This window comes from Chionomys nivalis, chromosome 1 (assembly GCF_950005125.1).
Source record: "Chionomys nivalis chromosome 1, mChiNiv1.1, whole genome shotgun sequence".
Classification (NCBI taxonomy): Eukaryota; Metazoa; Chordata; class Mammalia; order Rodentia; family Cricetidae; genus Chionomys; species Chionomys nivalis.
In genome coordinates this window covers 28,199,229-28,226,154 of record NC_080086.1, presented here as the reverse complement: position 1 = coordinate 28,226,154, position 26,926 = coordinate 28,199,229, and the positions used below count along the sequence as shown (strand labels likewise).

The 26,926-nt window shown below is 41.2% G+C and overlaps 3 pseudogenes; 2 read left to right on the top strand and 1 right to left on the bottom strand.

The window, feature by feature from the left end:
- The first annotated feature begins 5,201 nt into the window (after positions 1 to 5,201).
- Positions 5,202 to 6,324, top strand: LOC130870460 (DNA-binding protein inhibitor ID-2-like; annotated as a pseudogene).
- Positions 6,325 to 7,080: 756 nt separating this feature from the next.
- On the top strand, positions 7,081 to 7,672 carry LOC130870376 (PRELI domain containing protein 3B-like; annotated as a pseudogene).
- Positions 7,673 to 12,245: 4,573 nt separating this feature from the next.
- LOC130870303 (U6 snRNA-associated Sm-like protein LSm7) lies at positions 12,246 to 26,236 on the bottom strand (annotated as a pseudogene).
- Between the last annotated feature and the right edge of the window lie 690 nt (positions 26,237 to 26,926).

The window sequence follows — 26,926 nt, the reverse complement described above, 5'->3', positions numbered from 1 at the left end:
TGTTCTTGCCGCCCCACCTCCTGGTCGCCTGGCTAGCTTATGCCCTGAAATAACAACACACAAACTGTATTCTTTTAAACACTGCTTAGCCCATTATATCTAGCCTCTTCTCGGCTAACTCTCGCACCTGGACTAGCCCATTTCTAATAATGTGTGTAGCACCCCAAGGTGCACATACCAGGAAGATTCTAGCCTACGTCCATCCTGGGTCGGAGCTTCATCACATCTGCCCCAGAGAGGAGAGCTATCGAGTCTGAGCTGACTTCCTCTTCCTCCCAGCATTCTGTTCTGTTTACTCCACCCACCTATGTTCTAACCTATGAGGGCCAAGCAGTTTCTTTATTAATTAACCAATGACCTCCCTCCATCAGCTATCGTTCACTATCAATGGAGAAAACAAGACATTCCAGGATAAGAACAAATTTAAACAATACATAGCCACAAATCCAGCCCTACAGAAAGTAATAGAAGGAAAATCATAACCCAAGGAATCCAACATTGCCAACACTGCCTACAATAACTCAGGCATTTAGCGACCCTTCACCAGCACAACTCAAAGAAGGGAGATACACAAACTCTACTACCAAAAACAATAAGAATAACCGGAGTAAACAACCACTGGTCATTAATATTACTTAATACTAATGGTCTCAATTCACCTATAAAACGGCACAGGCTAAGAGATTGGATACGAAAACAGGATCCAACATTCTGCTGTTTGCAAGAAACACATCATAACCACAAAGACAGGCATCTACTCAGAGTAAAGGGTTGGGAAAAGGTTTTTCAAGCAAATGGTCCTAAGAAAAAAGCAGGTGTGGTCATACTAATTTCTAACAAAACTGACTTCAAACTAAAATCAATCAGAAGAGATCGAAATGGACATTTTATACTCATAACAGGAACAATTCATCAGGATGAAGTCTCAATCCTGAATATCTATGCCCCTAATATAAAAGTACCCACTTATGTAAAAGAAATATTACTAGAACTCAAGGCAGACATCAAATCACACACACTAGTAGTAGGAGACTTCAACACACCTCTCTCACCAATTGACAGGTCAATCAGACAGAAACCTAATAGAGAATTAAGAGAATTGTTGGAGGTAACGAAGCAAATGAACTTAACAGACATCTATAGAACACTCCACCCAAATAGGAAAGAATACACCTTCTTCTCTGCAGCTCATGGAACCTTCTCGAAAATTGACCACATACTCGGAAACAAAGGAAACCTCCACAGGTACAAAAAAAATCAGTGTCCATCTGTGTCTTATCAGATCACCACAGATTAAAGTTAAAAGGCACCAACAATGCTGCCCCCAGAAAGCCGACAAACTCATGGAAACTGAAGAGTCAACTACTGAACCACACCTGGGTCAAGGAAGAAATTACGAAAGAAATTAAAGTCTTCCTTGAATTTAATGAAAATAAAGAGACAACATACTCAAACCTATGGGACACAATGAAAGCAGTGCTAAGAGGAAAGTATATAGCACTAAGTGCCCACTTAAAGAAAACGGAGAAAGCATACATTGGGGACTTAACAGCACACCTGAAATCTCTAGAAAAAAAAAGAAGCACACGTGCCCAGGAGGAGTAGAAGACTGGAAATAATCAAACTGAGGGCGGAAATCAACAAAATAGAAACACAGAAAACAGTCCAAAGAATCAATGAAACAAAAAGTTGGTTCTTGGAGAAAATCAACAAGATTGACAAACCCCTATCCAAACTAATTAAACGACAGAGAGAGAACACACAAATAAATAAGATCAGAAATGAAAAGGGGGACATAACCACAGACACAGAGGAAATTCAGAGAATCATTAGATCTTACTACAAAAGCCTGTATGTCACAAAACTGGAAAATGCAAAAGAAATGGACATTTTTTTAGATAAGTACCATATACCAAAGCTAAACCAAGACCAGGTGAACGATCTAAATAGACCTGTGAGTCGCGAAGAATTAGAAACTGTTATCAAAAATCTCCATTCCAACAAAAGCCCAGGACCAGATGGTTTCAATGCAGAATTCTACCAGAACTTCCAAGAAGAGCTAATACCTATACTCCTTAATGTATTTCACAATATAGACACAGAAGAGTCATTGCCAAATTCCTATTATGAAGCTACAATTACCCTGATACCAAAACCACACAAAGACCCAACCAAGAAAGAGAATTACAGGCCTATATCACTCATGAATATCGACGCAAAAATTCTCAATAAAATACTAGCAAACCGAATCCAAGAACACATTAGAAAAATTATCCATTATGATCAAGTAGGCTTTATCCCAGAGATGCAGGGCTGGTTGAACATACTAAAATCTATCAATGTAATCCACCATATAAATAAACTGAAAGAAAAAAAACCATATGATCATTTCATTAGATGCTGAAAAAGCATTCGACAAAATTCAACACCCATTTATGATAAAGGTCTTGGAGAGATTAGTGATACAAGGGTCATACCTAAATATAATAAAAGCTATTTACAGCAAGCCGACAGCTAACATTAAATTAAACGAAGAAAAACTCAAAGCCATCCCACTAAAATCAGGAACACGACAAGGATGTCCACTCTCTCCATACCTCTTCAATATAGTGCTTGAAGTTCTAGCAATAGCAGTAAGACAACATAAGGGGATCAAGGGGATTCGTATTGGAAAGGAAAAAGTTAAGCTTTGTAGATAATATGATAGTATACATAAGCGACCCCAAAAACTCTACCAAAGAACTCCTACAGCTGATAAACACCTTTAGTAATGTGGCAGGATACAAGATCAACTCCAAAATATCAGTTGCCTTCCTATACACTAAGGATAAGGAAGCAGAGAGGGAAATCATAGAAGCATCACCTTTCACGATAGCCACAAATAGCATAAAATATCTTGGGGTAACTCTGACCAAGGAAGTGAAAGATCTATTTGACAAGAACTTTAAGGCATTGAAGAAAGAAATTGAAGAGGACACCAGAAAATGGAAGGATCTCCCTTGCTCTTAGATTGGGAGGATCAACATAGTAAAAATGGCAATTCTACCAAAAGCAATCTATAGATTCAAAGCAATCCCCATCAAAATCCCATCAAAATTCTTCACAGATCTGGAGAAGACAATAATCAACTTTATATGGAAAAACAAAAAACCCAGGATAGCCAAAACAATCTTATACAATAAAGGATCGTCTGGAGGCATTACCATCCCTGACTTCAAACTCTATTACAGAGCTACAGTATTGAAAACAGCTTGATATTGGCATAAAAACAGAGAAGTCGACCAATGGAATCGAATAGAAGACCCTGACTTTAGCCCACAAACCTAAGAACATCTGATTTTTGATAAAAGAGTTAAAAGTATACAATGGAAAAAAGAGAGCATCTTCAACAAATTGTGCTGGCAAAACTGGATGTCAATCTGTAGAAGAATGAAAATAGATCCATATCTATCGCCATGCACAAAACTCAAGTCCAAATGGATTAAAGACCTCAATATCAGTCTGAACACACTGAGCCTGATAGAAGAGAAAGTGGGAAGTACTCTACAACACATGGGCACAGGAGACCACTTCCTACGTAAAACCCCAGCAGCACAGACATTAAGGGCATCATTGAATAAATGGGACCTCCTGAGACTGAGAAGCTTCTGTAAAGCAAAGGACACTGTCACTAAGACAAAAAGGCAACCCACTGACTGGGAGAAGATCTTCACCACCCCCGCAGCTGACAGATCTGATCTCCAAAATATATAAAGAACTCAAGAAACTAGACCGTAAAAGGCTAATCAACCCAATTATAAAATGGGGCACTGAACTGAACAGAGAATTCTCAACAGAAGTTCAAATGGCCAAAAGACACTTAAGATCATGCTCAACTTCCTTAGCAATCAGCGAAATGCAAATCAAGACAAAATTAAGATACCATCTTACACCTGTCAGAGTGGCTAAAATCAAAAACACCAATGATATCCTTTGATGGAGAGGTTGTGGAGAAAGGGGTACACTCATCCATTGCTGGTGGGAATGCAAACTTGTGCAACCACTTTGGAAAGCAGTGTGGCAGTTTCTCAGGATATTCGGTATCAACCTACCCCTGGACCCAGCAATACCACTCTTGGGAATATACCCAAGAGATGCCCTATCATACATATGCTCAACTATGTTCATAGCAGCATTGTTTGTAATAGCCAGAACCTGGAAACAACCGAGATGCCCTTCAATGGAAGAATGGATGAAGAAAGTATGGAATATATACATATTAGAGTACTACTCAGCAGTAAAAAACAATGACTTCTTGAATTTTGCATGCAAATGGACAGAAATAGAAAACACTATCCTGAGTGAGGTAAGCCAGACCCAAAAAGAGGAACGTGGGATGCAGTCACTCATATTTGGTTTCTAGCCATAAATAAAGGACATTGAGACTATAATTCGTGATCCTTGAGAAGCTAAATAAGAAGGTGAACCCAAAGAAAAACATATAGTCATCCTCCTGAATATTAACCTTCATCAGACGATGAAAGGAGACAGAGACAGAGACCCACATTGGAGCACCAGACTGAAATCTCAAGGTCCAAATCAGGAGCGGAAGGAAAGAGAGCACGAGCAAGGAACTCAGGACCGACCGCGAGGGGTGCACCCACACACTGAGACAATGGGGATTTTCTTTCGGGAACTCACCAAGGCCAGCCGGCCTGGGTCTGAAAAATCATGGGATAAAACCGGACTCGCTGAACATAGCAGACATTGAGGACTACTGAGAACTCAAGAACAATGGCAATGGGTTTTTGATCCTACTGCACGTACTGGCTTTGTGGGAGCCTAGGCAGTTTGGATGCTCACCTTACTGGACCTGGATGGAAGTGGGCGGTCCTTGGACTTCCCACAGGGCAGGGAACCCTGATTGCTCTTAGGGCTGATGAGGGAGGGGGACTTGATTGGGGGAGGGGGAGGGAAATGGAAGGCGGTGGCAGGTTGGAGGCAGAAATCTTTAATAAAGAAATAAATAAATAAATTTTAAAAAAGAAAAAGATGAGCAAAGAAGAATTCTAATAAGGAAACATAATGGACAGGTTTGTTGCATCTAAACTATATCATGATGCAATAATTTAAACTGTGGAACAGATAACTGAGGAAACACACTACTCAGTGAAAAAATAGAAAGTGATAAGCTTATCTGCTTGCAAGAAATGTGATATACGATGTCGGTAAAGTTCTGAGTTAGTTCTGAAGCAGTGGATCCGTCCATCAGTGTTATAGCAGCAGGTATGCAGGCTTGGTGGAAAAGTCATATCTTGCATCAACATAAATTCCAAAGGCTTTAAATATTTAAGCAGGAAACAAATAAAAATGCACTATATAAAAATGTGGAAAATTTGTTTTATGAACTCTTAAAATGTAAAAGGAATGGTTTGGATTATAAAAACCCAGAAACTCATAAAATACATGATGATGGTTGGTATGTGAAAAATTGAAATTTCTTACACTGGAGGGAAATTCTATCGCATGTTACTCAGGAGATGAACAAACCAAGACAGGATGTTTTCCGTTAACTTCACACCCAAGCGACTTACGTGCATGTGTGAAGCAATGTGTAGTGGCAGAAAGGTCACCATAAGGTCAAGGCCAGCCTGTGCTATATGATGAGAATCTGTTTAAAAAGTGCACCTTGATCATGCCAATTTTTTGAAACCAGGTCCTACTGTGTCCCAGAGTGGCCATTGGTGCGGGACCTTAAGTAACCCTGAAGCCTCAATGGGGAGAACAGGCTCACACCACCTCGACTGACCGGTTCAGTCCATTAGGAAAGTGTCGTTCACACACTCATTCTGTTTTAAGATAAAAGCTCGGGATTCTGAGCAGAGCCTGGTGCCCGCTCAGCCCACCTGCAGCGGCTCTCTCCTGGACTCTCCTTGTAAGAGCAGGTAGAAAGCCTTCAGTCAGGTGAGATCCATTAAGAAAACAGCCTGTCAGGCCACACCTTGGGAATCTCCCAGGGCAAAACCCTGATGGACCACCCAGTGAGTTTGCTCTAAAACATGAGTGTTTGCTACTCAAAGCTCAAGGAGCTGGCGCCCAACATCCCATAGAACAAGGTGACCAAGGTGGAAATCCTGCATCATATCATCGTTTACATCTCAGGCCTGCAAGTCGCCTTGGTCTCTTCACCCCACAAACATCAGCCTGGAACACTGGAGACATGGGCAGAACCAGGCGTCCAGGATGCCCCTGATCACCCTGAACAGGGACATCAGCATCCTGTCCTGCAGACATCTGCTCCTTTCTGAGCTGATGTCGAATGACAGCAAAATGTTCTGTGGCTGAATAAATGGGGAACAAGCTAAAGGGACCTTTTATAAGAGAAAACAAGCAGAAGAAAAACTAAGAATAATCATCTTCCCCAGGAGTCTTCTGCCTAGACCATTATTTATGAGAGACTTCCATCGCCCTTTCTACAGGAGGAAGGTTTTCTCTATATACTATTCCTACCATGGGGGCGTGAAAAACATCAACAATCACAAGGAATTGCCCAACCTAAGCCAACTTTGCCTTTTTTCAAAGGTGAGGCATGAATTCCAGAAGCCAGTATTCGGTTATTTAAATAAATTGATGTGAGTCTACTGAAATAGATAGATAGATAGATAGATAGATAGATAGATAGATAGATAGATAGATAGATAGACAGACAGATAGATGAGGGGGGAGATGCTGTGTGGACTCTACTTAAATTTTCTGGTATAGTGGTATACCTATTTATGCATAAAAATATAATGATATACTTATGCTAAGCTTTTTATAAAAGCTTAGTTGTAAATTTATCCTTTTTATACAAAATAAATCGAGAGTATTTTAAAAGAAAGATACAGGCTCTGAACTATTAGTTCACAGAAAAAGGAATACAAATAGTTTTTCAGTATGTGAAAAGATGCTACCATTCTTAACAGCAGAGATGCAAATTAAAACCATGTTTGAAACATTTTTTTAACTTCTTTAGCAAAGATTGAACATTTGATTTAAAACTGTGCTGTTGTGCCTCCTCGTCCCGGAACGTCACGAAACACCGAGGAGGTGGCTGGCAGCATGAAGATCTGGACATCCGAGCACGTCTTTGACCACCCATAGGAAATGGTTACCATGGCTGCAATGCAGAAATACCCAAACCCCACGAATCCAAGCATGGTTGGCGATGGTGTGTTGGACACACAAGTCGATCCCTCTGGAAAACTGCACAGCCACAGGCTCCTCAGCACAGAGTGGGGCCTGCCTTCCTTTGTGAAGTCTCTTATTGGTGCAGCAAGAACAAAAACATACGTGCAGGAGCGTTCTGTAGTTGACCCAATAAAAAAGACAATGGAGTACCAACATCTCATTTACAAATACGGTCTCAGTCGATGAGAGGCTCACATATAAGCCGCACCCCCAGTACCCAGAGAAAACTGTCCTGACCCAGGAAGCCATCCTCACCGTGAAAGGGGTCAGCCTCAGGAGCTACCTTGAAGGACTCATGGCAAGCACCACATCTTCCAACGCTAACAAAAACCGAGAAGCGATGGAATGGGAGATCCATAGACTGAACGCCGAGATTGAAGAAGCGCGGCTGCAGGGACCCAGGATTCTTCAAGCTGACATCATATTTATTTGTTATTTAAAAGAATATAGCTACTTTAGGTAGATTTTATTATTATTTTTTTTTAATGAGCTGGGGAAAGGCTGTGAATTTTGATCAAAACAAAAGATGGAGAGGGTCTGAGTCAAAGTGATCGTCTGAGGTGGAAGGGCGTGAGGGGCTGGCTGGAGTCTTGTGTTTGCATGGGCAGTTAACAGGCCTGTTTGTTGTTGTTTAAGTGCTTAGAAGAAATTGATGTTGGTCTCGAGTCTCCTTAGGTATAGAATCTTAGCCTTTCAGGTACTGAAGCCCTGAGTGGTTGTGGACCAACCAGAACAAAGGCCGGCTGCCCTCGGGTCCACACAGTTGCCCAACGCGGTGAACTAGAACCTCCTGCATGAGGAACTCACTTTAAAAAGAGACATTGTATAATTTCAAATGACATTAATTTGTATAAAATAACTTGCCCTGTTAGAAACCAGTGTTTGGATTTGGTATTTAAATGATATTTTTGGCGTGCAAATTAGCACTAAGGTAATATATGACTCCAGCAAAAACAGTATTTTATTTTATTAATGGGTGCTGTATTGATTTGCCAAAGTTTTGTGACATAGTAAAGAAAGACATTCCCTGCCTCAAAAACAAAACAAAACAAAACAAAACAAAACAAACAAAAAAAACTGCTGTTTGGGCCTATACAAGACAAGCCCTATCAAAAATCAGTCAAGGAAGGGGAGGGGACATGGGACTTTCTCCTTACCTCTGGGCTACAGCCTGTACAGCACCTGGGAGGCTGCTGTCGCTGTATCCCATGGGTATCCACAGCTGAGCTCACCAGGCTCCAGCAGATAGTTCCCAGTGCCACACGCTAGCCCTGGTTATCCTCTGCAGGTCACAAAGCAAAACTAACAAAACAAATATATTAGGAGGTCATAGGAAGAAGCAAGGTCAGGTCAGTATACACTGTGAACAAGTCCTCAAACAAATTTAATTAACAAAAATCTCTTTTTAAGAAAAACTGCTGGAAAGCTGGAGAAATGACTCAATTGTTAAGAGCTGGGACAGCTCTTGCAGAGAACATAAGTTCTGCTCCAAGCACCCACCTTAGGCAGCTCACAATGCCCTGTAACCCCAGCTCAGAGGATCTGATGCCATCTTCTGCCTTCTGCAGGCATGGCACTCCTGTGCATATACCACACACATACACATCAAATACCATACCACACACATCACATACCACAGACATACATACCACACAAACATACACAGTACACACATGCTCACAACACACACATCTCACACACACCACTCACACAAACCACACACACACACATCACACACCACACACACACATCACACACCACACACACACACCACACACACATACATAGTACACACATGCACACATACACAGTACACGCATACACACAACACACACATATCACATACCACACACACACATCACACACCACACACACATACACACTGTACACTGAACTATCCTCTCAGCCAAATAACCACCATCTGCAGGAGTTCACTCCCTATTTTCAGGCCCCATGCATGTATGGAAACTATGTGTCAGAGCTGACCAAATTGTCCACACATTCCTGAAAAGGGGAGTAAGGACTAAGGAAAGAAATGGACAAGAGACAGAAGATTGAGTCAGGGGGACTTTCAGTGAACACTGTAAAAAGCCCCGAGTTCATTACTCACAGTCCTTATATACCCCGATCAGAAGGGGAGGGCACAAGACTTCCTTACCAAGGAAACAGGGAACAAGCATTCATGATTACCTCCTTATATCACAAAAACACCTGGTAACCACGCCCTAGGTCAAACGTCCTATTGTCTGGCCTTTGAGGAGCAAGGCGTCCAGCAGCCACACCTTTGGTAAAACACCCTGTTAGTCGTCCTTGGGGAGCAAGAATAGGTTTGAACTCTCTGAGCTTTAGTCAAGATGGAACGAATTCAAAACTGTGGGTTCCCACAGCAAAGGAACTTCATCTGCACAGCCATGTGCAAGCCATCATCCATGCTGGGAGCAGCCTTCCTATGCAGCTTGCTAGACTCACATGTCCTCTCAGGAACCCTTCACTCAGGCTCCACAAGTAAGCCCCAAACCTCATCGCTTCAGGAGAAACTTGGTAGAAGGAAACTTTGTCATTCTCAAAACAAGGGAGAGGGAAATAGGTCCCTTAGTTCTTCCAGAGGGAAATTTTTTGCAACATAAATTGTGTGTGTGTTAAAAAAAAATAAAATAAAATAATACAATTTTTTGAACAATGTATAAGAAAGTAGACAAAAAATGAATTTTCATTCATTGCTGGTATGAACTTGATTTACAGAGAACTTAGCAATGCTTACAAGCACTAAAAATATATAAAGCTATCCAGGGGCACACACAGTCCTAACTCTGACACAGACGGATGAAGTCTATCAGATAGGGGGAAATGGTGTCATGGTGCCTGTAGAACCATCATGTAGGAGGGAGGCAGTGCAATCATGAGCTCCACACTAGCCTGGGCTTCATCACAAGACCTTTTCAAACAAAATTTAAGGAAATCTTTTTTTACTCTTTTTTTAATTTAAACACATTTTTTATTTTTAAAAAAGAAAACAAACTATATCTATATATGTATGTGTGTATGTATGTATATATATACATATATATATATGCACTTTGTTTATAGCTAGTATCCACTTATGAGTGAGTTCATACCACATTCATCTTTTTGGGTCTGGGTTACCTCACTCAGGATAATGTTTTTTAATTCCACCCATTTGCATGCAAAATTCAAGGTGTCATTGTTTTTTACTGCTGAGTTGTACTCTAATATATAAATGTGCCACATTTTCTTTATCCATTCTTCAGTTGAGGGACATCTAGGTTTTTCCAGGTTCTGGCTATTACAAATAATTCTGCTATAAACATAGTAGAACAAATACTTTTGTAGTATGATTGAGCATCTTTTGGGTATATGCCCAAGAGTGGTATTGTTGGATCCTGAGGTAGGTTGATTCCCAATTTTCTGAGAAACCACCATACTGATTTCCAAAGTGGTTGTACGAGTTTGCATTCCCACCAGCAATGGATGAGTGTTCCCCTTACTCCACATCCTCTCCAGCATAAGCTATCATTGGTGTTTTTGATTTTAGCCATTCTGACGGGTGTAAGATGGTATCTCAGAGTTGTTTTGATTTGCATTTCCCTGATAGCTACAAAAGTTGAACATGTCCTTAAGTATCTTTTGGCCACTTGAAATTCTTCTGTTGAAAATTAACAATAAATCCACAATTAAACATGTCACAATTTTCTTAAATCTGCATCAATCAAATGACAAGAAAAGCTTTTCTGAGGGGTGAGAGTCCAGTGACATTGCTGTTATCAAATACCAGTTCCAGTCTCCGAGCAGCAGTGAAACCCTTAGTCTGCCCCCCTCTTAGTGAAGAGGAGTTTCAGTCTTTCCTTATTTTGAATCTTTCTTTTCCTAAGGGGAAAGCTTAGGTCTTAGTTTCAGGTCCAATACTTTAATCAAAATGAGTTCTGTGTCTCAAAGATTAAAACAATCAAATGTTCAATCTTCATCTCAGCACCAAAGCAAACAGGATTCTGATTGCAGAAAATTGTAATTGTCATGCAGCAGGGCCTCTGGGTCTGTGTGTCCTGAGTGTCAGAAAGCAGCTCAGCATCTGTTCCCCCACCACCACCCCAGCAGCGTGGCACCCAGCAGGGCCCCTGGGTCTGTGTGTCCTGAGTGTCTGGAAGCAGCTCAGCATCTGTCCCCCAGAGCAACATGACACCCTGCAGTGCGATCAGACACTCCTCTCTGTGGGGGCGGGGGAAACTTGACCAAGGACTTCCCTCCAACTCCTCTGTGGGAGTGTTTGCAGCTAGGATGTCATCACGTCTGCCGCTCCCTTACTGTACATGCAGTCATCTCATCCAGCTTTATTTTCTTTCTGGAAAAAAAAAAGAAAACACAAACACATCCTCGACCCCACTTAATATAGGGTCAGATCTTTTTATAATTTTATAATCTTTTTATAAATAAGGGTGTTTTTACCTTGCCTTAGCAAAGGTCACCTTGGTGCCACCATGGCAGATCTGTCTGCAACTTTTATACTTTTAAGTTGTTTTTAAGGAGCCATGACTTGCTCCACGATTCCTTTCCATTAGTAACAATATACGCAGTTCTTTCATTGGAAGAACCATGTGTAAAATTTTTGCATAACATCTTTAAGGGATCTTTAGCTAAAACATTAGCAGAATATAGTTGTGCAAATTGCAGCACTGATCATCTGGGAAAAGACCATTACTCTGGCCTTCGAATTGAGCAAACACAATTGTCTAGGAATCACTATCTTAAGATTATCAATTAACCTATTGCTTAGTATAAGAAACATTGATCATAGTCAATTTTCTGCTAAACTATTGCTTAGATTTTATCTGCTCTTTTGTATTAGACGAGCTACTGTTTAAATTAAGAGTTTAATATCTTTTTCGTTTGCTTCTTTTTTTTTTAATCAAGTGAGCAATTTTATTTAAAAAAAGAAAACAAAATAAAAAACAGAAGCCAAAACACCAAATGGAAGTTCACACAGGAAGGGAGGTCCCCAGGGTCAGGGTGCCCTCCACCTACTAAGCATCCTGCTGCTGCACGAACGGGTTGGAGATGGCCTCCGTGCCATCCTGTGGGCAGTTGATAAGCACCACCGAGGTGCGCGGCACACCACAAGCCCCAGCTGCCGTGTGTCCTCCGTCAGGTTGTCCTGGTCATCAGGGTCTTTCATGTACTCGAAGGTCCTGAGCAGTGGGTCAAACCCTTTCAGGATCCCATTGGCTTCCCAGTCACCCTGAAACTTCACTCAAATGATCTTGTCAAAGGCCTTAGACAAGTCCAAGATGCTTTCTTTTTTCTTTCTCTCTTTGTCCTCTGTGCCATCTTGCCACCACACACCTTAGAGTTTAATATCTTAACTGGCAAAAATGGGAAGGTGCAGCCATAAAAAGCATTCAGTTTTTCATAAAACCGCTATAGAATACGCTTTGTACTTAATATACAGACTTGCCAGAGCTGAATCATAATTAATATACTGCACTTGCTGATTATTGTATACTCTACCTGTTGCTCTATACTCCACCTGCTTGAGTACCTGTTTGGCAGCTTCTGTAAGCTCTCTATTGGAAATTGGCTCATTGCTCTCTTTAAAAATTTTACTTAGTGGCCCAAGATCTCTCAATAAGAATATTATAACTAAGGCTTTAAACATTGTATAGCTAATTAAAAGCTTGTAAGCTATTCTTTTCTCTTAAGTTGCAAGTCTGCCTAGCTGATTGGAAAATGGAAAAAGAAAGCATATTCAACTAATGGTGCTGGCCTAGTTAGACATCAACATGTAGAAGAATGAAAACAGACTCATATTCATCTCTATGCACAAAACTCAAGTTTAAATGAATCAAAGACCTCAACATAAAACCAACCACATTGAACCTCGCAGAAGAAAAAGTTAGAAGTAAACACTTGAATACCTTGGTACATCTCAAATACAGCCCCAGTGGCACAGACATTGAGAAGAACAATTAATACATGAGATCTCCTGAACTGAGAAGCTTCTGTTTAGCAAAGGACATAGTCAACAAGATATAATATCAACCTATAGAATGGTAAAAATATCTTTACTAATCCACTCCAAAACATACAAAGAACTCAGGAAATTAGTCATAATCTAATAAAAGTATATGGTACAGACCTAAACTGAAGATTCAACAGATGAACTTAAAATGACTAAAAGACATTTTTAAAATGTTCAGCATCCTTAGCCATTAGAGAAATGTAAATCTAAAACAACTCTGAGATTCCATCTCATCCTTGTAAAAATGACCAAGATTAAAAACACTGCTGACAATTTACGCTTTAAGAAAACGTGGGGTACGGAAAACTCCTCCACCGCTGGTGGGAGTGCAAACTGGCACAGCTGCTTTGGATCCTAGTACGGTGATTTTTTAGAAAATTAGGCAATATTCTACCTTAAAACTCAGCAATGCCAGTTTGGGACCTATACAAAAAAGATGCTCAACCGTACCATAAGGACATGTGCTCAACTATGTTCACTGCAGAATTATTTTGTCATAGCCAGAATCTGAAAACAACCCAAATGCACCTCTTCTACATATATGATAAATGAGCGACATCATCCTTTACAACAGCTATAAATACCATAAGATATTTTGGAGTAACTTTATCCAAACAAGTGGAAAATTTTGTGTGATAAGAATTTTAAATCTTTGAAGAAAGAAAATGAAGACATCAGAAAATGAAAAGATCTCCTCTTCTCTTGTGAAGGTAGAACCAACATAGCAAAAATGACAATCTTGCTGAAATCAATCTACAGATTTAATGCAAATGCCCACTAAAATTACAGCAAAATTGTCTTTGTGCCTTGGTTCAATCCTTGCAGTGGCTGTCTGAGTTTTGGGGACTTTTTCTTAGTCTGCTCTATACTGTCAATGTCTGTGTGTCAGGAAGTCTCTGAAGTCTCTCTAAGCCTGCTTTCTTGGTCTTCTTTCCTAGTTCACTCCCTTGGTCCTCTCTCTTGGTCTTCTCAATGTTGTAGCAAGCTCCTAGCCCCCTCAGCATTGGAGCAAGCTCTTAAGTCCCCTCAGTATTGGAGCAAGCTGTGTTTCAGAGTTCCACCAAGGTTGCAGGAGGATAGGTGAGTTTGGGAGTGGGGTGGGGTCAGTAGCTTGGAGGGTCAGGTGAATGGAGTGCGGTTTGGGGGGAGCCTACCTGGAGGAAGGTCCCTGTTGGCTGGCTAGAAAAGCAGGGGTAGTTGGGGGAGGGGCCCCGGGGTTTTGTCCCACTGTGGAGATCCTAGAGAGTGGGATGTCCAGCCACCATGTGGCTGTTCACTCACCTCAATTTAAGGGAATTTTGTATTCACGAGTTAAGTTTGTAGTAAAGAAACTGCCAACTTAACCACTCCACGCTAGGGGAAGGTTTTTCTTGTGAAAAAAATAAAGAAAATATCCAGAGGCATCTGGAAGGGTCTAGAGCAGAGAGAGAATAAAGCAGACTGGATATGGTCAGGGCTAAGGAAGCAGGAGAGGGGGAGCGAGCACAGGAGGGAAAGATAGCGGCATTGGTGAGAGAGTAAGAGCTTGAGAATAGAATGTAGCGAGAAGGTAGGAGGACAGCAAGAGAGAATAGTGAGAACACCCGGGTTATACTACACAGAGAATGAGTAGCTGTGGGAGGGAAGCCAGGGAGCTGGAGGGAGTTTAGAGTAGGGGAGGAGGGGAGAAGAGCAAGGATGCTAGCACAAACCTTGAAGTGTTTAACAAGTACTTGTGCTATTGAGGGATCCTGGGGAGGGGGAGCAATGTGGGGCTTGATATGCTGACAGGTACCATAGGTATATATTAAGTGGAGAACCGCAGGTCCCTTCTGCCAGATATAGGGGAAATGACTCCTTTGCGGGAACAGAAAACCTGTTTCACTATTTCCTGAGGAATGCTGCCTGTTAACTAACCATCAGAAATCCTTCTATAGTCTAACTTGAGCTCATTTCTGGATACATGGGCTGCCAGAGACCTAACAAATATAAAGTTTCATAATAAAGCATGCACAGATGAAAAGAATGAAAATTTTAAGAAATACAAATAAAGTAGAGTTTTCTCCCAGCAAAGAAAGGTTCTCTGAAGAGCAAATGGAGGTGGGTGGTTTCAGGCTCTATTAATTGAAGCCTTTCTCTGGGTCATCCTGGGTTAAGCGCCTCCAAGGCAATGAGCCATTCAAGAGCTGCACACCAAGTTCTTCTTGCTGTTGTGCCCATTGAGTATTTCAGGACTGACCAGGCAGTAGCTGGCTGAAACTCCTCTCAGCTAGGTTTCTGACCTGGACAAGAGCACACAGAAAGAAGGCCTCTCCAGACACATATTCTCTCCAGCGTGCAGGGCAGGCGTCTTCTAGATGCCAAAGAGGAGTGTGATAAGCACAAAGATGTGTGGTGGCAAGAGGGCAGGATCCTCTTCAGCACTGCCCCGGAAAACCACATGCAGATGCTCTCAAATCCTGCCTCCACCTCACCTCTTCCACCCCACCCCAGAGGGCATTCGCACTCTCCACCAGTTCCAGGATGTGGTGTCCTCAGCTCCCCAAGTCAGAAAACTCTCAGATTTCTGTCAAAGTCACTCCCCAAACAAAGATTATTCTACGCAGCTGCAGTGGAATCTCCACGGGTCCCCAAGATGGAAACATACTGAGGTCTGACATCTAGAGCTCTGAGGACCATTCTCAGGAAGTCTCCAGGCTCTAGTGCTCCGCAGCCTCACTGGGAGATGCAGTAATGACCATCTTCCCTGTGGACTCTATGTCCTTTTACAGGCTGTATGCCTGCAACATCCAGGCTCCTGGGCCAGTCTGGGATGCTTCCTTTTTCATCTTCATCAGTGAGGAGAATCCCCTCCTTAGGGCACGGCCATGGTGACAGGTGCTGGGGCTCTCCACATAGAGTATTTGTCCCATGTGAGCTGACAACTCAACAGTCACGTATTAACGTCACTTTGACTACTTAGGATTCTCTGCATTAACTATTTCCTACTGCAGAAAAGAGTTTCTCTGGCAAAGGTTGAGAGCAGCACAGGTCTACGGATATAAACAAATATTTAGGGGGCAATTTTTCAACACGACCATTTAACAAAACAACAATGGGTTCCCCTCTATTGCCTGTAGCTTCCCCAGCCACAGGTTGTCAAACAAGCTTACAATACCAGGCATGATTTCCTATGATGCAGGCCTAATAGCCAATCAGAAAGTGGTGGGTTACCCCAATAACAGTCATACCACTACGGCACCAGTAGGACCTCCTTACCTGACAGGTCAGTGTTCAAGCATGCTGGGGTGTTTCTCACAGTGGCTGCACCAATGTCTCAACAGTGGATAGGGTTACCCCTTCCCCATGTCTTCACTAGTATTTGTTATCTTGATGATAGCCATTCTGTTTGGGATAAGATGGGATCTTAAAGCATTTTTAGTTTGCATTTTCCTACAGGGTGTGTGTGTGTGTGTATGTGTGTGTGTGTGTGTGTGTGTGTGTGTGAGAGAGAGAGAGAGAGAGAGAGAGAGAGAGAGAGAGAGAGAGAGAGAGAGAGAGAGCTCTCTGTTTCTCTGTTTAGTTCCATAGCCTATCGTTTCACTGGGTTGTTTGCTTTCTTGTTTAATTTCTGGAATTCTTTGTATGTTCTAGATACTAATTCTTGTTGGATGTATAACTGGCACAAATTTCCTCCCATTCTGTGGGCCCCTTCTTCAGTCAACTGACAGTGTCCTTTGCTGTACAGAAGCTTTTAATTTCATGAGGTCTCATTTATTGATTATTGACATTATTTCTTGAGTGTTTGGAGTCATATTCCAAAGTTCCTTACATATGCATACTATCTATTTTTCCATTATATTTATTTATTTACTGGGGGCATACATGTGTGTGTATACATACATACATACATACATACATACATACATACATACATACATACAGGTGGCTTAGCATGCATGGGGAAGTCAGAGGACATCTTGCAGAAGTCCATTCTCCCCTTCCACCATGTGGGACCCAGGGATCAAACACAGGTTGTCAGATTTGGAAGCAAGCACCTTTACCTACAAAAGTCATCTCACCAGGCCCATATGCCTTTAAGTTTATTACCTGTACTTTCACAGCTTGGGTTGCACTGAAGTCCTCGATCCACTTGTAGTTTATTTTTGTGTAGAATGAGAGATAGAACTCTAGCTTCAGCAGGCGGTGGTGGTACAAGCCTCTAATACTCAGCACTCTGGTGGTAGAGGCAGGCGGATCTCCTAGCTCTTGGCCATCTTAGTCTAGAGAGTGCATGTCAGTACACAGGACAGCCCAGGCTACACAGAGAATTCCTGTCAAAAAAATTTTTTTTTATTTTCATTCTTTTGTGCAAAGATACCACCACTTATGAAAACCACTGCCTTTTCCCCAGCATTTATTTTTGTCCAAATCAGGTGGCTGTAGTTGTGTGGCCTTGTATCTGGAGCCTCTGTTCTATTCCCTGATCTGTATGTCTATTATTATTACTCGGCTCCAAAATATAGCACAGTCAATCATGTGATGCCTCCAGCAGTGTCATTTTTTGCTCAGGATTGCTTTGGTTATCCGGGTCTTCTGTGTTTCCCTAAGAATTCTAATGTTGACTTTTTATGTCTGTGAAAATGTCCTTGGGATTTTGGATGAAGTCACATTGAATCTACAGATTTTGTCTGTTTGTCTGTTTGTTTTTGTTTTGGTAGAAAGGCTATTTTCACAGTAGCGATTTCTCCAGTCTGTGAGCAGGGGAGGTCTTCCCATATCCTCGCATCTTCCTTGGCTTCTTCCGTGATTTCAAGTTTTCATCACAGTGTTCTCACCCCTTAGCTTAGGTTTATTCCAAGGTTGATCTTGACGGTTGTTATTTTGGGGGGTTGTTTTTGAGGGTGTCGTGAATGGAATTATTTCCCTGATTTCTTTCTCTATGTGTTTGTCATTAGAATATGGGAAGGCTGCTGATCTTCGTGTGTTAATTTTGCATTTTGCCAATTTGCTGAATGTGTTTACCAGTTCTAAGTGTTTTCTACTGGGGTCCTCAGGATCAGATCATCTGAAAGTCAATACACTTCGGTTTCTTTCCTGTTCATGTCCATTTACTTCTCTTGTCTTACTGGTAAAGGTAAGAGTGCCAGCACTATGCTGAATAAGAACGGGGGAAGTGGACACCCTGGTCTTCTTCCTGGCAGGGGAAATGCTCTGAGTTCTCCTCCATCTAACACAATGTTCACTACAGGTTTGCTTCTTGCAGACTTTATTGGGATGTGTTCCTTCTGGTCTGTTTTTCAGGGTTTTGAACATGAAGGATGTTTGATTCTTTTTTCAGAAGACTTTTCTTCTGCCCTTGAGTTCTTTTATGTAGTAATTTATTGATTAACATGCATTGAACCATCCTCATGTCTTTGAATTAAAGACATTTTGATCATGGTGAATGAGGTTTTTGATGTGTTGTTGAATTTGGTTTGCAAGTCTTTTGTTGATAATTTTTGCATCTGTGTTCATCAAGGAGACTGGTCTGTAATTTTCTTTTTCTTTTTTCTTTTAACATCATTGGCTTTGGTATCAGAATAACAACAGCTTCATTCAAAGAGTTTAGCAAGGTCCCTCCTTTTCTGTTATACGGAACAGTGTGAGAAGTGTCTTCAGTTCTTTCTTAAAGGGCTGATAGAATTCACCAGTGTAAACCTGGCTTGTTTTAATTGGGAGATTTTAAATTATTGCTTTAATCTTACTTCTTGTTATAGATACATATATTTATCTCATTTTTGTCATTTCTTTTAGATTTTCCAATTTGGGGAATATGAATCGTAAAGCTATCTCCTAATTTTTTTTCTAAATTATGTTGGTATCTGTTGCTGTTCTTTTTGTATCTTTATTATTTATGTAACCTGGATCCTCTCTCTCTCTCTCTCTCTCTCTCTCTCTCTCTCTCTCTCTCTCTCTTTTGGTTACAATGGCTGGGAATTTGTCAATCTCATTTATCTTTTCAAAGAGCCAACTCTTTCTTTCATTATCTTTATATTGCTTTTTATTCTTGTTTTGTTTCTATTTCATCAGTTTCTGCCCTGGTCTGAATTTCTTTCCATCTACTGAGTTGAGGTTTGGTGTGCTCGTCTCTTTAAAGGACTCTAAGGTTTATCATTAAGTCATTGATTTGATACCTCCCTGAGTATCAAAGCTATCTCAAGATAGCTTTCATTGTGCTCCATGGGTTTTGACATGTCTTTTTGTTTTCACTTGGATAAAGATGTTTTAATTCCTTCTTTATTTCTTAAAGGACTTGCTCCAATCCAGTGCTGTGTTCTTTAATCTCCATGAGTCTGTATATGGTCTAGTGTATCTCTGGCTGTTAATTTGTAGAATGATTGCATTGTGACCAATAGAACTTAAGACTTGTTTCAAGTTGCCCAAATTTGTTGACTTGTTTTATGTCCTAGTACATGATCCATTTTAGAGAAAGACACATGAAATGCAAAAGTCATGCATCCTTCCGGGTTTGCATGGAATGTTTTACAGATGTCTGTTGAGTTATTTGCTCTATGATATAATTTAATTTACACATTTCTCTGTTTATTTAAAGAGAGTTATTTGTTTAACTTCATTTTTACTGATTAGTAGTGAGTGTGTGTGCATATACGTATATGATGTGTGTGAATGTATGCATGCCATAAAAAGAGTGAAGGCTAGAGGACAATTTTGTGGAGTCACTTCTCTCCTTCCACCTTCAGCTGGAAATATCCCTGGCTTCCAGGGATCAAAGTCAGGTTGCTCAGCTTGCTCAGGTTGCACCACAAGGATCTTTATCTGCTGGACCATATTTCCAGCCCTGTTCCTTTCGTGGTTCAGAAATATCCCAATTGCTGAGCATAGGGTATCGAAGTCACCTACTGCTTATCAGTGACTTTACATCTAGTGGTATTTGTTTTATGAAGTCGTATGCACCTGTGTTTGGGGCATATGTTTAGCACTGTAATGCCTTCTTGGTGGGTTGTTCTTCTAATCAGTACTAACTGGCTTTCTTCTTCGCTCACTAGTTTTCCTTTGAATTCTATTCTGTCAGACATTATAACAGTGATACCTAGTTGGTTCTAGGCCTTTAATACCTTTTTTCCACCCTTTCATCCTAAAGTAGTGTCTAATTCTTGGAGTCAAGAAATAGATGGTTCCTGTTTTGTTTTGTTTTTAATCCAATCTACTAGTGTGTGTCTTTTCATAGGCAAGTAGAGACAACTAATATCCTGAATAGCTACTGAAAGGCACACATTGCTTCCTGTAACTTTGCTGACTGGATAGTGTTTGTTTGTCTTTCTCTTCCTCTCCTGCTAAACAATTATTCTACAGTGCTTTATTCTTTCCTGTAGCCTCATGGGCGGGTTAATTTATCTCTCTCTCTCTTTAGTCCAAAAGATTACTTCAAATGCCTTCTATAGTACTAGTTTTATGGTCATAAATACTCTCAGACTATTTTTATGATGGAGAATGTTTGTTTTTCCTCCAATATGACAGTTTTGCTGATTATAATAGTCTGTTGTCAGTATCTTTCAGAATTTAAAATACATCTTTCTATGCCCTCATGGATTTAAAGTTTTGATCTGTCATTATTCTGCTGTGTTTGCCTTTATACTTGACTTAGTATTTCTCTCTTGCCACTTTCCATATACTTTCTTTCTTCTGAAGGTTTAATGTTTTAATTGTAATATAACGTGTGGAGGTTCCTTTCTGGTTTGGTTCCTAAATACCTCTTATGCCTGTTGGCATCTATGATGGTTAGTTCTAATTGTTAGCTTGACACAACCTAGAATTGGCTGGTAAGGGAGTCTCCATGAGGAACTCTCTAGGTAAGGTTGGGCTATGGGGATGTCCAGGAGGGACTGACTTGATTACTTTAACTGCTACGGAAAGCCCTAGCCTGAATGTGGTCAACACCATTCCCGAGCTTGGGGTTGTAGACTGGATAGAGTAGAGAAAGTCAGCTGAGCACCAAGCATGCGAGCATTTGTTTCTCTCTGTTCTTGAGTGCAAGTACAATGTGACATCTCAGCCTCCTGCTGCTCTGGCTTCCCCAAGCAATGGACTATAGCCTGGAACTGTGATGAAGCAAACCTCCTCTCCCTGCTGCTGTTCATCAGGGCATTTTACCACAGTGGCAGACGTGAAACTGTGAGAGCATCCTTTTCCTGACTATAGTGATTTGAATGAAATGTCCCCCGTAGGTCCCCCATCGGAGGCTCTGTTGGGGAGGGTTAGGAGTGCACCATCATGGACCATACCTTCTAAAACCATAAGCTACAGTAAAACTTTTCTTCCAAAGTTATCTCTTCACAGGTGCTTGCTCAGAGCAATAAGAAGAGTAATACCAAGTAAAGGACATGAACACATAACTCAGAGAAAATAGAAACAACTCAAGACAGCAGTCAGAAAAACACAAACTCTAACACAAATGCACTATGTAGTATTCCCTCCCGATACAGAAATTAGAGCAATAAGAAACCAAAATTGGGGAGGGACCTATCTCAGTGTTAGAGCACTTGCAGAGCTATACAAGGCCCTTGGTTCAATCTCCAGGCCTACAAGACAAAAAGGAAAACAAATAAGCTAAAATTTATAATGTGAAGACTTTATGGAGCTGAGAGTTAGGGAGGACCCTCGCGAAAGAACAAGCTTTTCAGCCTTTTTCTAGAGAAGGCTAATAGCATCTAGTTGCTTTCTTTCTTCCTTTTCTTTGGGGGGGGGGTTGAGTTTGTCTATAACTATTACCATTTTTAATTCAGTGTATATTTTAATTCATTAGTGCCACTTTTAGAAAAATATTACATGTCAACAAGATGATTTGGTGGCTTAAGGCCACTGCCAATACCAAGCCTGGTGACTTGAGTCTGACTTACAGGATCTACATGGTAGAAGGAGAGAAACGCCCAGTGCAAGTTGTCCTCAGACTTTCATACATTGTATTGTGGCACGTGTGTGTGTGTACACATGTGTGTGCATATATAAATAAATGTAATGAAAAAATTCAAAGAAACATATTACAGATGAAGTCCATGTGATGATAAAGCAAGGGAGGGGACTAAAAGAGACTAGTTGGGGACAAGAGAGAAACAACTGGAAAGGGGAGGAGCACAGAGAAAGGACGTGGAGGAGGAGAATGAATGAGGATAAAGATTAATGACACATATAAGTGTCATTAATATAAGTGTCATTAATACATATAGTACAGGCTTTTAATCCCCGTGCCTGGGAGGCAGAGGCAGGCAGATCTCTGTGTTTGAGGCCAGCCTGGTCTACAAAGCAAGTTCCAGGATAGCTAGGGCTACATAAAAAAAATCCTGTCTCAAAAGGCCAAAAAAAAAACAAAACACCATGATGAAATTCATTACTTTGTGTGCTAACCTTAAAATATCATTTTAAAAGAATAAAAAAAGGGCTGGAGAGATGGCTCAGGGGTTAAGAGCACTGACTGTTCTTCCAGAGGTCCTGAGTTCAATTCCCAGCAACCATATGGTAGCTCACAACCATCTATAATGAGATCTGGTGCCCTCTTCTGCCCTGCAGCATACATGTAGGGAAAACTGTATACATAATTAATAAATAAATCTTTAAAAGAATAAAAAAAATAAAAGGAATATATTACAGAAAAATAGTGTAGGAAGTGGTTTTACTTCGTGTCCTATACTCAAATCTCTTCCTACCAAGCATAGCCGCCTACTGTTAGGTTTCCAGCCGCCTACTGTTGGGCTTCTTATCCACCTCCTCCCCTTTAGATTTCTTAGATGGCTTCTCCTCCTCTAAACCACCCTGGAAGCTCTCCACGGTCCACCATGGCTGCCACCATCAGACTTGTCAGTTACTATGACCAAGATGATGGCAGTCACTGTACAAAGTTCGCGGCGATGCAGGCTGGTCTCACTAGAAGGCACAGCCCCCTGCCTCTACTGGCTGTCTCTGAGCAGAAGTCTATCTTTGCCTGGTTTAATTATTCCAAGTCTATCATTTCCTCCCTCGTTCTTGGTACATGATTTTATCATCTGTTTCACTGAGAAGATAAATTCGCTCGACAAAGAGAGACTGCACGGTCCTTCCAGTCATTCAGTCTCGTCCTTCAATGGCAAAATGGGCCCTTTTCCTGCACAGTTCATTTCCTCGGTTGTCTGCTGGGACTCACATTATCTCAGGGCCTCGAAAGCCCGGACATGAAATTTTCTTCCTCTTGCCCTTTGCGTGTCCTCCTTTAACTGAATTTTTCACCTCCAGTGGTGAATGTGTTGTTCTTTCTTATCCACGTTTGACCTCACTTGTGACTACTTAGATATTATCTCCTTCCTTCCTGTCACCAGCCATTTTATGAGCTTCTTCCACACACTTATCTCCCTTTCATCTGCCAGCTCTCTGAAACTGCACATCTGTCACCATCACGCCAATACAGAAAAACCAACAATGGCCTCCCTATTGTCAAGTTCGCAGAGTTCCCTTTCATTAGTCCACTTTACAGCTCATTAACACTTCAGCCTAATGGTTCCTCTCTGTGCTTTGAAACTCACTCAGGTCCTTGGCTTCCTGGACTTGACTTCAATACTCTGCCCTGTGTGCCAGAACTCAAGTGTTCTCCCTCCTCTTCATTTCTTTCTCTATCTCAGTACTAACATGGAAACAGACTTGGTCATCATCAAAGCTCTGTTTCCCGAAGGACGACTGCCAGTTCAGAAGATGTTGGCACATTCTGATGCAAAAGACCCGGAGCATCTTTGCCTAGTGCAAATTCACCACTGTCCTTTGTGTATAGAGCCAGGAAGTCAGGAGAACTTGAGGAGTTCAAGGTTTACCTTCCCTTTGCCTTGTGAGAGTATAAACAGGCACCGTGGTTCACAGTGCTGGGAACTTTAAGCTGGTAGGACACTTGGAAGACTCCAGCCAAACTTCAAGTACATATTCTCTGATATATTCATATGAAAAATAATAAAAATTTAAAGGATGTTTACCTAAAATCTACAGGGAAGAGTACAGGGCCTAGAACAGCTAAAACTTTTTTTTTTTTAAAGAAGCGATAGAGGACCTGATTTCAAGATGGCTAAAGCTATTGTGAGTACTTTGTAAAGGGAACATCATAAATAACTGAGACAATAAAGGAAGGCAGGGATTGGTGCATGTATGAGTGTGTGTGTGTCTGTGTGTGTGTATGTGTGTTCGCTGATTTTGAACAAAAGCACTAAGTCACCAAAAAAAGAGTAATTGCTTCACCAAATGGTACTGATGGCTAAGGAAGCACCTTAGTTAGTGAAATGTCTGATGTATGAGCATGAGGAACTGAGTTCATCCCTAGGACCCACGGAAAAAAACAGCACAGAGGGAGGTGAGCAGAGACAGAAAGATCTCTGAATCTCATTGGCCAGGGAGCCTAGCGAACTAAAGAACCGCACATTCAGTGAGAGACTCTATCTTCAAAAGAAAGATGGAGAACAGTTGAGAACACAAACCTAATCCTACCTCTGGGCCCCACACACATGCACACGTGTGCATATGCAACCACAAATGCATAATTACTGTCTTGGTTACTTTTATATTGCTTATACAAGAAAGCATTTGCCAGGTGAGGTAGAGCATGTCTTTAATATCAGCACTTGGGAGACAAAGACATTAGATTTCTGTGAGTTTGAGACTAGTCTAGTCTACATAGTGAGGTCCAGAACATCCAGGATTACATAGAGAGACCCTGCCTGAAAAAATTAATTTATTAATCATAAAAAGGAAAGTATTTAATTTGGAATTTTGAGTTTCAAAGGGTTAGAGTCCATGACTATCATGATGGGGAGCGTGGAGCAGACAGGCAGACATGGCACGGGAGCAGTAGCTGAGATATCACTTCCAAAGACACAACCATGGGGCTGAAAGAGCTACCTGGGAATGGCAGAAGCTTCTGAAATCTCAAAGCCCACCCCCAGTGACACACCTCCTCCAACAAGGCCACACCTCCTAATCCTTCCCAAACAGTTCTACCAACTGGAGACCAACTGGTCAGATATATGAGAACTATTCTTACTCACACCTCCACAAACAAATAGATGTACCATACACACAGCACAACTTGTGCAAAATAAAATGGTACTGAAATAATTGCCTATTCATAAGAAAAAATTAATTTCAAGACATTCTTGAAGAATTATTTTATGTCTTATTAAATACTGAAGCTAAAAGCGAACAGAAATGTAAATAAAAATCCTGAAACTATTTTTAGAAGTTGGAAGAAAACATAAAGGTGATTTTTGTGACACTGGATTAGGTAAAGACTTAAGTGCTTTAAGAAATCACAGGCCACAATACAAAAGGCCAACTGCAAAAACAGAACAAAATGTGTCTCTCCCAGAAACAAACTCTTACGTATAACGCTTCTGTGACTTTAATTCAGAAGCCCATAAACCATGCAGAAAATTGATCTTGCAGAATATTCTTCAGTGGAGACTAGCTACATATCGGCTAACTCAAAAATAGCATCACAGTTGATGTCTCAGTCACATGACAGTTATCAGTATCCGACAATGTAGCAGTTGAGAGCTACAAGCAGTTTGTGCCCCACACTTCTGATTAGCTGACTTTAAATCCAGGACTCCAGGATCTCCTCCTCAGTTATGTCCATTTGCTAATGGCCTACAGAACTCAGGAAAATACTTCTTACACATGTCCATTGATTATAAAGGATGCTATAAAGGATATAGACGAGCAGGCAGATGGAAAAGGTACACAAAACAAGTCCATGTAAGAAGGAGTGGCGAATGCTCACACCCCCATTGGGTGTATACCCAGCAGAACTCTGGCCTTCTCAGATTTTATGCTCCCTCTTGTAGATACAATTTATTAAATAATTGGCCTGTGATGATAAAATCAACTTTCAGCCCAGCCAGAGATGGAACAGTAGAGTTCAAAGACCCAACCCGACTGTTTTGGTAAACAACTTAAAGCAGAAGCCCGGAAACTAGGGAGACTAAAGCTGCCCAGCAGCCACCAGTAATCAAACTGGTACACAAACGACATCACTCCGGAGATAATAAAATTGTAGGAGCTATTCTCCCAGGACTTGTCAGAACAAAACAAATGTGGTCTAACACATTTTCTAATATACATTGATAAACTAGAGATAAGCTGGAGAGATGACTCAGCAGTTGAGAGCACTTGCTGCTTTTCCAGAGGATCCGGGTTTGAGTCCCAGCAACCATATGGCAGCTCTCAGTAGTTTGTAGCTTCTGTTCCAGGAGATCCAACGTCCTCTTCCAGCCTCCATGGGTCCTGTACACATGTGGAACACAGACATATGTGGAGGAAAAACACTTATACATATAAAAGTAAACGTTTTTGTTTCTATGTTTTGGCTTTGGTTTGGTTTTTTTTTTTTTTTTTGGTTTTTTCGAGACAGGGTTTCTTTGTGGTTTTGGAGCCTGTCCTGGAACTAGCTCTGTAGACCAGGCTGGTCTCGAACTCACAGAGATCCGCCTGCCTCTGCCTCCCGAGTGCTGGGATTAAAGGCGTGCGCCACCACCGCCCGGCTTTTGGTTTGGTTTTTTGAGAGAGCGTTTCCCTGATAACAGTCCTGGCTTTCTTGACTCTCTCTGTGTAGATCAGTTTGGCCTCAAACTCACAGAGATCTGCCTGCCTCTGCCTCTGCCTCTGCCTCCCAAGTGCTGGGATTAAAGGCGTGCAACACTATTTCTGTTTTTGTAACACAGT